Consider the following 9,882-nt stretch of genomic DNA (forward strand, 5'->3'; position numbering starts at 1 on the left):
ATGTGCTTTGTGAGCACAAAATAGGTTTTTAGGTGTGTGTGTGTGTGTGTGTGTGTGTGTGTGTGTGTGTGTGTGTGTGTGTGTGTGTGTGTGTGTGTGTGTGTGTGTGTGTGTGTGTGTGTGTGTGTGTGTGTGTGTGTGTAAGTGATGTGCGACACAACTGATTTTATTTCTGATTGGATACTGAGTAAAATTCAGGCTTGTATCAGCGATACCGATCCGATACATTATGCAAATATACCTAATGTGTTTGGTAAAGTTCAAAAAGTAATGTACACTGAACAGGGCAGCACGGTGGTACAGGGGTTAGTGCATGTGCCTCACAATACGAAGGTCCTGGGATCAATCCCGGGCTCGGGATCTTTCCGTGTGGAGTTTGCATGTTCTCCCGGTAACTGCGTGGATTCCCTCCGGGTACTATGGCTTCCTCCCACCTCCAAAGACATGCACCTGGGGATAGGTTGATTGGCAACACTAAATTGACCCTAGTGTGTGAATGTGAGTGTGAATGTTGTCTGTCTATCTGTGTTGGCCCTGTGATGAGGTGGCGACTTGTCCAGGGTGCACCCCGCCTTCCGCCCGAATGCAGTTGAGATAGGTTCCAGCACCCCCCGCGACCCCGAAAGACACAAGCAGTAGAAAATGGATGGATGGATGGATGGTACACTGAACAAAAATACAAACACAACACTTTTGCTTTTGCTCCAATTTTTAATGAGTTGAACTAAAAAACTGTTAATGTTAACTATATACACAAAAAATAACTATTCCTCTCAAATATTAGTGAGCACTTCTTTTTTGTCAAGATAACCGGTAACAGTTAGAGATGTTACCTCAGTAAAAGCATCCCATCTTAAAACTCATTTGTATACTCTAGCCTTTAAATAGACCCCCCTCTTAGACCAGTTGTTTCTTTTCTGCTCTGCCCCCTCTCCTGTATGGAGAGGTTATTAGGTGACCAAAGATGAGGCACTAGCTGTTCAAATTCGGGACCTGGGGTGGACCACTTATCTGTGCATCAGTTGGGGACGTCTCTGCGCTGCTGAGTTGTCTCCACTCAAGATGATCTCCTGCTGGCCCCACTATGGACTGGACTCTCACACTATTAACTAGATCCACTCGACATCCATTGCACCGGTCGCCCAGGGCGGGAGTCCCCACATCTGCGGTTCCCTCCAAGGTTTCTCATTGTATCCCATCGGGTTGAGTTTTTTCTTGCCCTGATGTGGGATCTGAGCCGAGGATGTCGTTGTGGCTTGTGCAGCCCTTTGAGATGCTTGTGATTAAGGGCTATATAAATAAACTTTGATTGATTGATTGATTGCTAATCCATCTCACCTCACAGGTGTAGCATATCAAGATGCTGAATAAACAGCATGTTAATTGCACAGGTGTGCCTTGGGCAACCCACAATAAAAGGCCATCCTGAAATGTGCAGTTTTGCTTTATTGGGGCCCTAGGGGGGTCAGAAAAGTAGTCAGTTTCTGGTTTGACCACCATTTGAACCAATGGTACTCCAAACTATGGTATTAGTTTATTTTGAACACGCATTACAATTTGGTACATCAAATATTCTCAATTTCAAATGTGTACGTGTGTGGTTTTTTTCCATATTTCTACACAATAACTTAGATATGGTAACACTAGCAAGCAGTAGAAAATACAGAGTGATTTTTGTTCTCAAACATATTGAGCTTTATTTATATTGAAGGATTTCTTGCCACCTTTATGTTGTATAATTTTATACAGGATTTCTAGTTTGTTTTATGTATTATTACCAATAAATCTGAATTATTTTACCTTTTCAATGTTTACTCCATCCATTTGTATGTGTGTTTAACTTTCTCTCCTACTGTTACCAAATAGCATTAATTTAGTTTTACAGAGATTCAAAGATAGTCTGTTTTTGTCAAACTTGTTATGATCCGTTGCTCAGATCATGTTTTGTTCTGTTAGTTTGACTTCCTCAGTTCTGTGTTCAGCACCCCTGGGTTTGTGTTTTAGTTGCCATGACTGCAGATTAAGCTCACCTGGCTGTGATTAGTGTTTGGGACGCTCACCTGCTCCTGGGCACTAATCAGAGAGCTATTTAGTCCCGTTTCTCGCCACAATCAGTCTGGTTTCCTTGTTTGCATTACGCAACAGTGACGATGTTTTCTACTTGCTTCCATGCAACCGCACGTTAGGTATTTTTCTACGATCTTTGATTCCTGTCCCTGTGCTAAGCTTCGCCATAGCTCCCACGCTATAGGCTCGCTTTTCGGTCTTTTGTATTTTTGCATGATTTCATGGGCAATAAATCATTGTCTCACCTGCACGTGGCCTCCGGAGTTCCTGCTGCATCTTGGGAGAATAACCCCCGCAGTAAATTGCGACCCCCGTCATTAAAAAAACTTTTTTTTAATGTATTCATTTTTTCTGTTATTTGCATTAACTTTGATATGTCCTCTCCTAAACATGTGGTCTGCAAATAGGACAGTGGTGTCCAAAGTGCAGCCCGGGGGCCATTTGCGGCCCGCAGCTAATTGTTTACCGGCCCGCCACACATTCTGGAAATGCTATTGCAAAAATTAAAAAAACATTTAAAAAAGTGAAATGAGGTGAAATCTATCTAAAAAAAAGTTGCAATGTTGACACGAAGCTACCATGCAGGCTTTTTTTTCTTTTGTCTATCTTTCTTTTTTCTTTTTTTTCCATTGCTCCACAAAACAAAAAAAATCAATGTTTTAATTAATTATTGACCTATTCAAGGCTCCAATTATTTCAAATGTTTCACTTTAAAATGTTTTATGTGGGAAATATTGCATATATTGTGTGGTTGCCATACAAAAACATCAACATTTTATTTGACAAAAGAGCATAAAACATACAAAATAATAGTTCAAACGTAAAATCGACAGATATATCTGAAGTTGAGCTCGTAACTTAAGTGTTGAAAGTAAAAAAAAATCTAATAAAAATGTATCACTTTCTGAGTGGGGCACCTTTTGGATCCCAATTATATTTAATGGGATTTGATTTATCTTTTCACAGTGATTACTCAAAAATAATAATGAATTAAAATCAATGGTGTCCTGCATTATTGATATTTTTAAGGCTCTAATTACTTCACATCAAACATTGCTTTCTGAATGTTTTGGGCAGTGGGGGAAATACTGCATATTTCAGTTTTATAATAAAAAACTAAGTTGTCTTTGACAGAAAAGGCATAAAACCTTTTTGTTTTTTTAAACTTTATATCTACCTGAAGTTGATATACTGTAAAGATTTACTGTAAGCGTTATATAAATAAAAAAATTATAATTTGACATGTTTTTAACATTTTAATGACTTCGACCCTTTATGGTCCCCGGGAGCCCTAAAGGTAAAAAACAAACAAAATCCATATATTTTGTTATGGTTTGAAAATTTAAAATATCAAAATGGCCCCCGCATGCTTTAATTTTTCCGTGTGCGGCCCTCAGTGAAAAAAGTTTGGACACCCCTGAAATAGGACTAACTTTTAAGTGCTTTGTAACCAGTGTTGGGTTAGTTACTGAAAACCAGTAATGAGTTATAGTTACTAGTTACTTCATTTCAAAAGTAACTCAGTTACTAACTCAGTTACTTACACCAAAAAGTAATGCGTTACTTTGAAAAGTAACTATTTAGTTACTTCTTTTTTTGTTTTCTTTTTTAAAAGCTCCCATTAATGCCCTTTAGCCTTCATTTCAGTACTGTTATTGCACTGGAGAATAATACAATGTGTTGATCAACTTGACATGCATTTACATCACTGAACTCTGCTAAGCAATGTGGTCTACATACAACACACAAAGACAAAGATATGTTACAAAGGCCAATTTGTTTCTGGCCAGAACAAATTGACAAAACTATTTTAAATAGCTGCAACATAATGGCACTTTAACTTGAACTTGAAGTAGATAGGATATTTGATCCAAGACACAACTTACATTTAACTAAAATGCTATTTTCTTTGTGCTCGACAAAAGAAAAGTATTGAGAATTTCTCCTTGTTAAAAAAATCGACTCTTGGCTTCGCCTTGATGTCTTGTTAGTTGTTATGATAGTAGCGTTTATGTGTGTGCATGTGTGTGTGTGTGTGGCCCTTTAAGATATGACAGCATGTGGGTGAGGGACGTCAGTGAGTGAGTGGGCGAGAGAAGTGTATGAGGGGCCGTTAGGGACATTATTCAGAATTACCTCTTACATACACGACTGAAATGCTCTCACATAAACAACTGAAATATTTTTCTTTTATACACACTACTGAAACACTATTTTAAACACTACTGAAATGCTCTTACATAAACAACTGAAATCTTTTTCTCTCACACACCCTACTGAAACACTCTTATAAACACTACTGAAATGCTCTTACATATACTACTGAAACACTCTTATAAACACTACTGAAACACTCTTATAAACACTACTGAAATGCTCTTACATATACTACTGAAACACTCTTATAAACACTACTGAAACACTCTTATAAACACTACTGAAATGCTCTTACATATACTACTGAAACACTCTTATAAACACTACTGAAACACTCTTATAAACACTACTGAAACACTTATAAACACTACTGAAATGCTCTTACATATACTACTGAAACACTCTTATAAACACTACTGAAACACTCTTATTAACACTACTGAAATGCTCTTAGATATACTACTGAAACACTCTTATAAACACTACTGAAACACTCTTATAAACACTACTGAAATGCTCTTACATATACTACTGAAACACTCTTATAAACACTACTGAAATACTCTTGCATACACTACTGAAACACTCTTATAAACACTACTGAAATACTCTTACATACACTACTGAAACACTCTTATAAACACTACTGAAATACTCTTACATACACTACTGAAACACTCTTATAAACACTACTGAAATACTCTTACATACACTACTGAAACACTCTTATAAACACTACTGAAATACTCTTACATACACTACTGAAACACTCTTATAAACACTACTGAAATACTCTTACATACACTACTTAAACACTCTTATAAACACTACTGAAACACTCTTATAAACACTACTGAAACACTCTTATAAACACTACTGAAACATTCTTACATACACTACTGGAACACTCTTATAAACACTACTGAAATACTCTTACATACACTACTGAAACACTCTTATAAACACTACTGAAATACTCTTACATACACTACTGAAACACTCTTATAAACACTACTGAAATACTCTTACATACACTACTGAAACACTCTTATAAACACTACTGAAACACTCTTATAAACACTACTGAAACACTCTTATAAACACTACTGAAACATTCTTACATACACTACTGGAACACTCTTATAAACACTACTGAAATGTTTTTGTCTAACGCACACAGGTAATTAGACATTATTTATTTCTAAATGATTGTTGAATCACACGAAATGTAAGACAACATGGCATTGTAGTGAGCTACAATGGTAACATGTCAAAATGTGAGTCACGTCGTGTTACGTCAGTAGCTAATCATATACTAATGATAATGGATTGCATTTATTTAGCGCTTATCGACTAGATAAGGGGTCCCCAAACTACGGCCCGCGGGCCGGTTACGGCCCTCCAAAGTCCAACATCCGGCCAGCTGGAAAAAAAAAAAAAAAGTGTATTATTATTTTCAATCTGTCTTTTCTAATCCATTTTTTGGTGTCCCCTAGCCGCTCAGGCAAATCATATTGTCTACAAATGCATTTCCCTGTATGACTTATATTGTCTTAGCTGTTTTCATGTGATCTGATTGTTACATTCTTATTTCAGAGTCACCACACAGCTGCATGACCATTTCAACAAGGATGGAATAAACAACCTCTGGATTCATGGAACTTCTCTGCACACAAATATATTAATTGGAATATTCAATACATTTCTCATAAACATATTAAATATCTTTTTTTTTTTTTCTCAAAAAAGGTTCCCTATGCCTTATTATTTATATACTTTTCAATGCTTCTTGTAGTCAGACAATAGATATTGTTTGTCTAAAATTATAGTTTAAGTTAATGTGTTAATATTTACACCTAGCCCCTAACCTAAATACAATAATCATAAGACAAAAAAATTGTGTATCACAAACGTTTGGGACAAGTTTGGGGAGATTTTGACAAAGTGTGTGTGGTGGTGGGGGCTGGATGACATTACTAATCAGAACATAAAATAACTTAAAAACATCAACCGTAGAAACATAAATGTTCACAGCACAAACGTATTGCGGTGTAATTTTGATATTTGCAATAATAAAGTGGGCAACTTCATACAGGTCTGTATAACAGGTTCCTTATTTATTTATTTTTTTACAAAATGTTTAAACAAAATGTTAATTCGCAGAATACATTGCACAAGTGAAGAAAACATTTTAACAAACCTTATTATTCCCATGTTGTCCACTGAATAAAGTGCAGAATTGAAGTGGAAATGTCTATTCTATAGTTGCCATCATTTTCAAGTGGGTTCACTTGTTGATAAATGTTCATTATTGTCTCATTAATGTTTACATCTATGTCTGGAATTACACACCGACAAGTATTGAAAGTATATGAATAATGAGACATAAGGAACCTTTATGAGCCAAAAAAGGTTGTTTTCAACACACTGTTGAAAATAATATTCACAATGTTTCTATGTGAAATTTATTGAATATTCCAATTAATATATTTGTGTGCAAAGAAGTTGCATGAATCCAGAGGTTGTTTATTCCGTCCTTCTTGAAATGGTCATGCAGCTGTGTGGTGACTCTGAAATAAGAATGTAACAATCAGATCACATGAAAACAGCTAAGACAATGTAAGTCATACAGGGAAATGCATTTGTAGACAATATGATTTGCCTGAGCGGATAGGGGACACCAAAAAATGGATTAGAAAAGACAGATTGAAAATGGAAATACAAATTTATTTTTTTTCCCAGCGGGCCGGATGTTGGACTTTGAAGGGCCGTAACCGGCCCGCGGGCCGTAGTTTGGGGACCCCTTATCTAGTCGATAAGCGCTAAATAAATGCAATCCATTATCATTAGTATATGATTAGCTACTGACGTAACACGACTTGACTCACATTTCGACATGTTACCATTGTAGCTCACTACAATGCCATGTTGTCTTACATTTCGTGTGATTCAACAATCATTTAGAAATAAATGATGTCTAATGACCTTTTCCTCCTTTTGCCCCGATGTCCATGAACTGAAACGTTGCATGTGTGCGGTGCAAACTCGCAATGGAACGAGTGCTCCAGGCTGCTTGGCTGTTGGGAGGAGAAAGGCACCGCTGTGTGGCCGCTCAGGTGCTGCGTCCTGCAGGGGAGACCCATGGCGGCAGCCCGACCCTTGTTGCATTGAAAGTGTTCTTATATTCTCCGCTGAAGCCCTCAAATTATGAAGTGGAGCTCCCGCCTCGTTTAAGCTACTTGTCGGCAGACATTTTGTCCACAACTTGGCTTTAAACAAATAAAAATAAACTTGTCTGAAAAGGGGCGGGGATTATACCGGAACCGGAATGCAACATCGCTCACACACACTAGTAAGATGCTCTTACACATAGTGGTAAAATGCTCGTATACACAATGGTAAGATGCGCTCATACACATAACTGAAATCTTTGCACACATACTACTGAAATTGTTGTCCCTTACTCACACATGTAAAAAGCACACACACACACGGGTGAAATCCGTTTATACATACTAGTGAAAAATAATTCCGGGTGTGTGTGTGTGTGTGTGTGCGTGAGACAAAAACATTTCAGTAGTATTTATAAGAGTGTTCCAGTAGTGTATGTAAGAATGTTTCAGTAGTGTTTATAAGAGTGTTTCAGTAGTGTTTATAAGAGTGTTCCAGTAGTGTATGTAAGAATGTTTCAGTAGTGTTTATAAGAGTGTTTCAGTAGTGTTTATAAGAGTGTTTCAGTAGTGTTTATAAGAGCATTTCAGTAGTGTTTATAAGAGCGTTTCAGTAGTGTTTATAAGAGCATTTCAGTAGTGTTTATAAGTGTTTCAGTAGTGTTTTTAAGAGCGTTTCAGTAGTGTTTATGAGTGTTCCTGTAGTGTATGTAAGAATGTTTCAGTAGTGTTTATAAGAATGTTTCAGTAGTGTTTATAAGAGTGTTTCAGTAGTGTTTATAAGAGTGTTCCAGTAGTGTATGTAAGAATGTTTCAGTAGTGTTTATAAGAGTGTTTCAGTAGTGTTCATACGAGTGTTTCAGTAGTGTTTATAAGAGTGTTTCAGTAGTGTTTATAAGAGCATTTCAGTAGTGTTTATAAGAGCTTTTCAGTAGTGTTTATAAGAGCATTTCAGTAGTGTTTATAAGAGTGGTTCAGTAGTGTTTATAAGAGCGTTTCAGTAGTGTTTATAAGAGCATTTCAGTAGAGTATGTAAGAGTATTTCAGTAGTGTTTATAAGAGTGTTTCAGGAGTGTTTATACGAGTGTTTCAGTAGTATATGTAAGAGCATTTCAGTAGTGTTTATAAGAGTGTTTCAGTAGGGTGTGTGAGAGAAAAAGATTTCAGTTGTTTATGTGAGAGCATTTCAGTAGTGTATATAAGAGCATTTCAGTAGTGTTTGTAAGAGGTAATTCTGAATAATGTCCCTAACGGCCCCTCATAGAAGTGAGCGAGCGGCGACAGTGCAGGTGTTCTAGCTTGGTGGAGGGCTGCGTGCAATAAAGTAACAAAGTTGCAACAAACCGCCGGCCTCGTCATTCACCCTCACCTGTAAAGACCACTTCCGGGTAAAGTGAAGGTTGTTAGCCCCGAAGGAACGTCTCCCCTGCGCTCCTCAACTACGGTATGGGAGTCCCCCCCCCCCTCCCCACCCCCACCCACACAAAGCACGTATGCCTTTTCTTTTCCACCGCAGCGCTGCCACAAAACACACTCAGATCTTCTTTTTCTAGCCGATACTACATAAAAAATAACGTAAAATAACGCAGTAACGCATCATGTAGTAACGGTAACTGAGTTACTGAATATAAAAAATAACGCGTTAGATTACTAGTTACCGCCAAAACTAACGACGTTACAGTGACGCGTTAGTCCCAACACTGTTTGTAACTTATACAAATGTAGATGCTGAACAATTTTGATCCCAGTATTGATCCCTGGGGTACGCCACAAGATATACTGTATTTAGAAGCTGTAGACAGCAGAAATTTTTCCTAAGAAATCTAAAATCCCTTTTGAAAGACAACAGAGAAGCTGATTCATGCTGATCTCAGCTCTCTGAGTCCTATAGTATGAACATTTCATAACACTTTAGTATGGGGAACATATTCATCATTAATTAGTTGCTTATTAACATGCAAATTAATAACATATTGGCTCTTAATTAGTCATTATTAGGTACTTATTATTGCCTTATTCTGCATGGCCTTACTATACAACCAGTAAGCCGGTAACACTTTAGTATGGGGAACATATTCACCATTACTAACCCTAACCCTAACCCTAACCCTCTAACCGTAACCCTAACCCTAACCAAATAACTCTAAATTAAGTCTTTTTTACTTACAATATGTTCCCCTAGTGTCCAAATAACTCTAAATTAAGTCTTTGTTACTTAGAATATGTTCCCCATCCTAAAATGTTACCGGACATTTACAGGAAACTACCCGAAGATGAAGTTATCCCACCTCAGCATTTATCCTGGAGTCCTCCGACTGAACCGTGCACCAAAGATTGACAGGTGAGGGAGCTGCAGACATCTCATCTGTCAGGACGCAGGCGATGATAGATGGATGGCGGGATAGGTGAGTGGAGAAAATGACAAAGTTGTGTTTAGGCGGGAGGGCAAGTGGATGAGGGGCGAGAGGCCTCGATCCCTCTGGTATCC

Source organism: Entelurus aequoreus, linkage group LG08, assembly GCF_033978785.1.
Source record: "Entelurus aequoreus isolate RoL-2023_Sb linkage group LG08, RoL_Eaeq_v1.1, whole genome shotgun sequence".
In the NCBI taxonomy this organism is placed as follows: Eukaryota; Metazoa; Chordata; class Actinopteri; order Syngnathiformes; family Syngnathidae; genus Entelurus; species Entelurus aequoreus.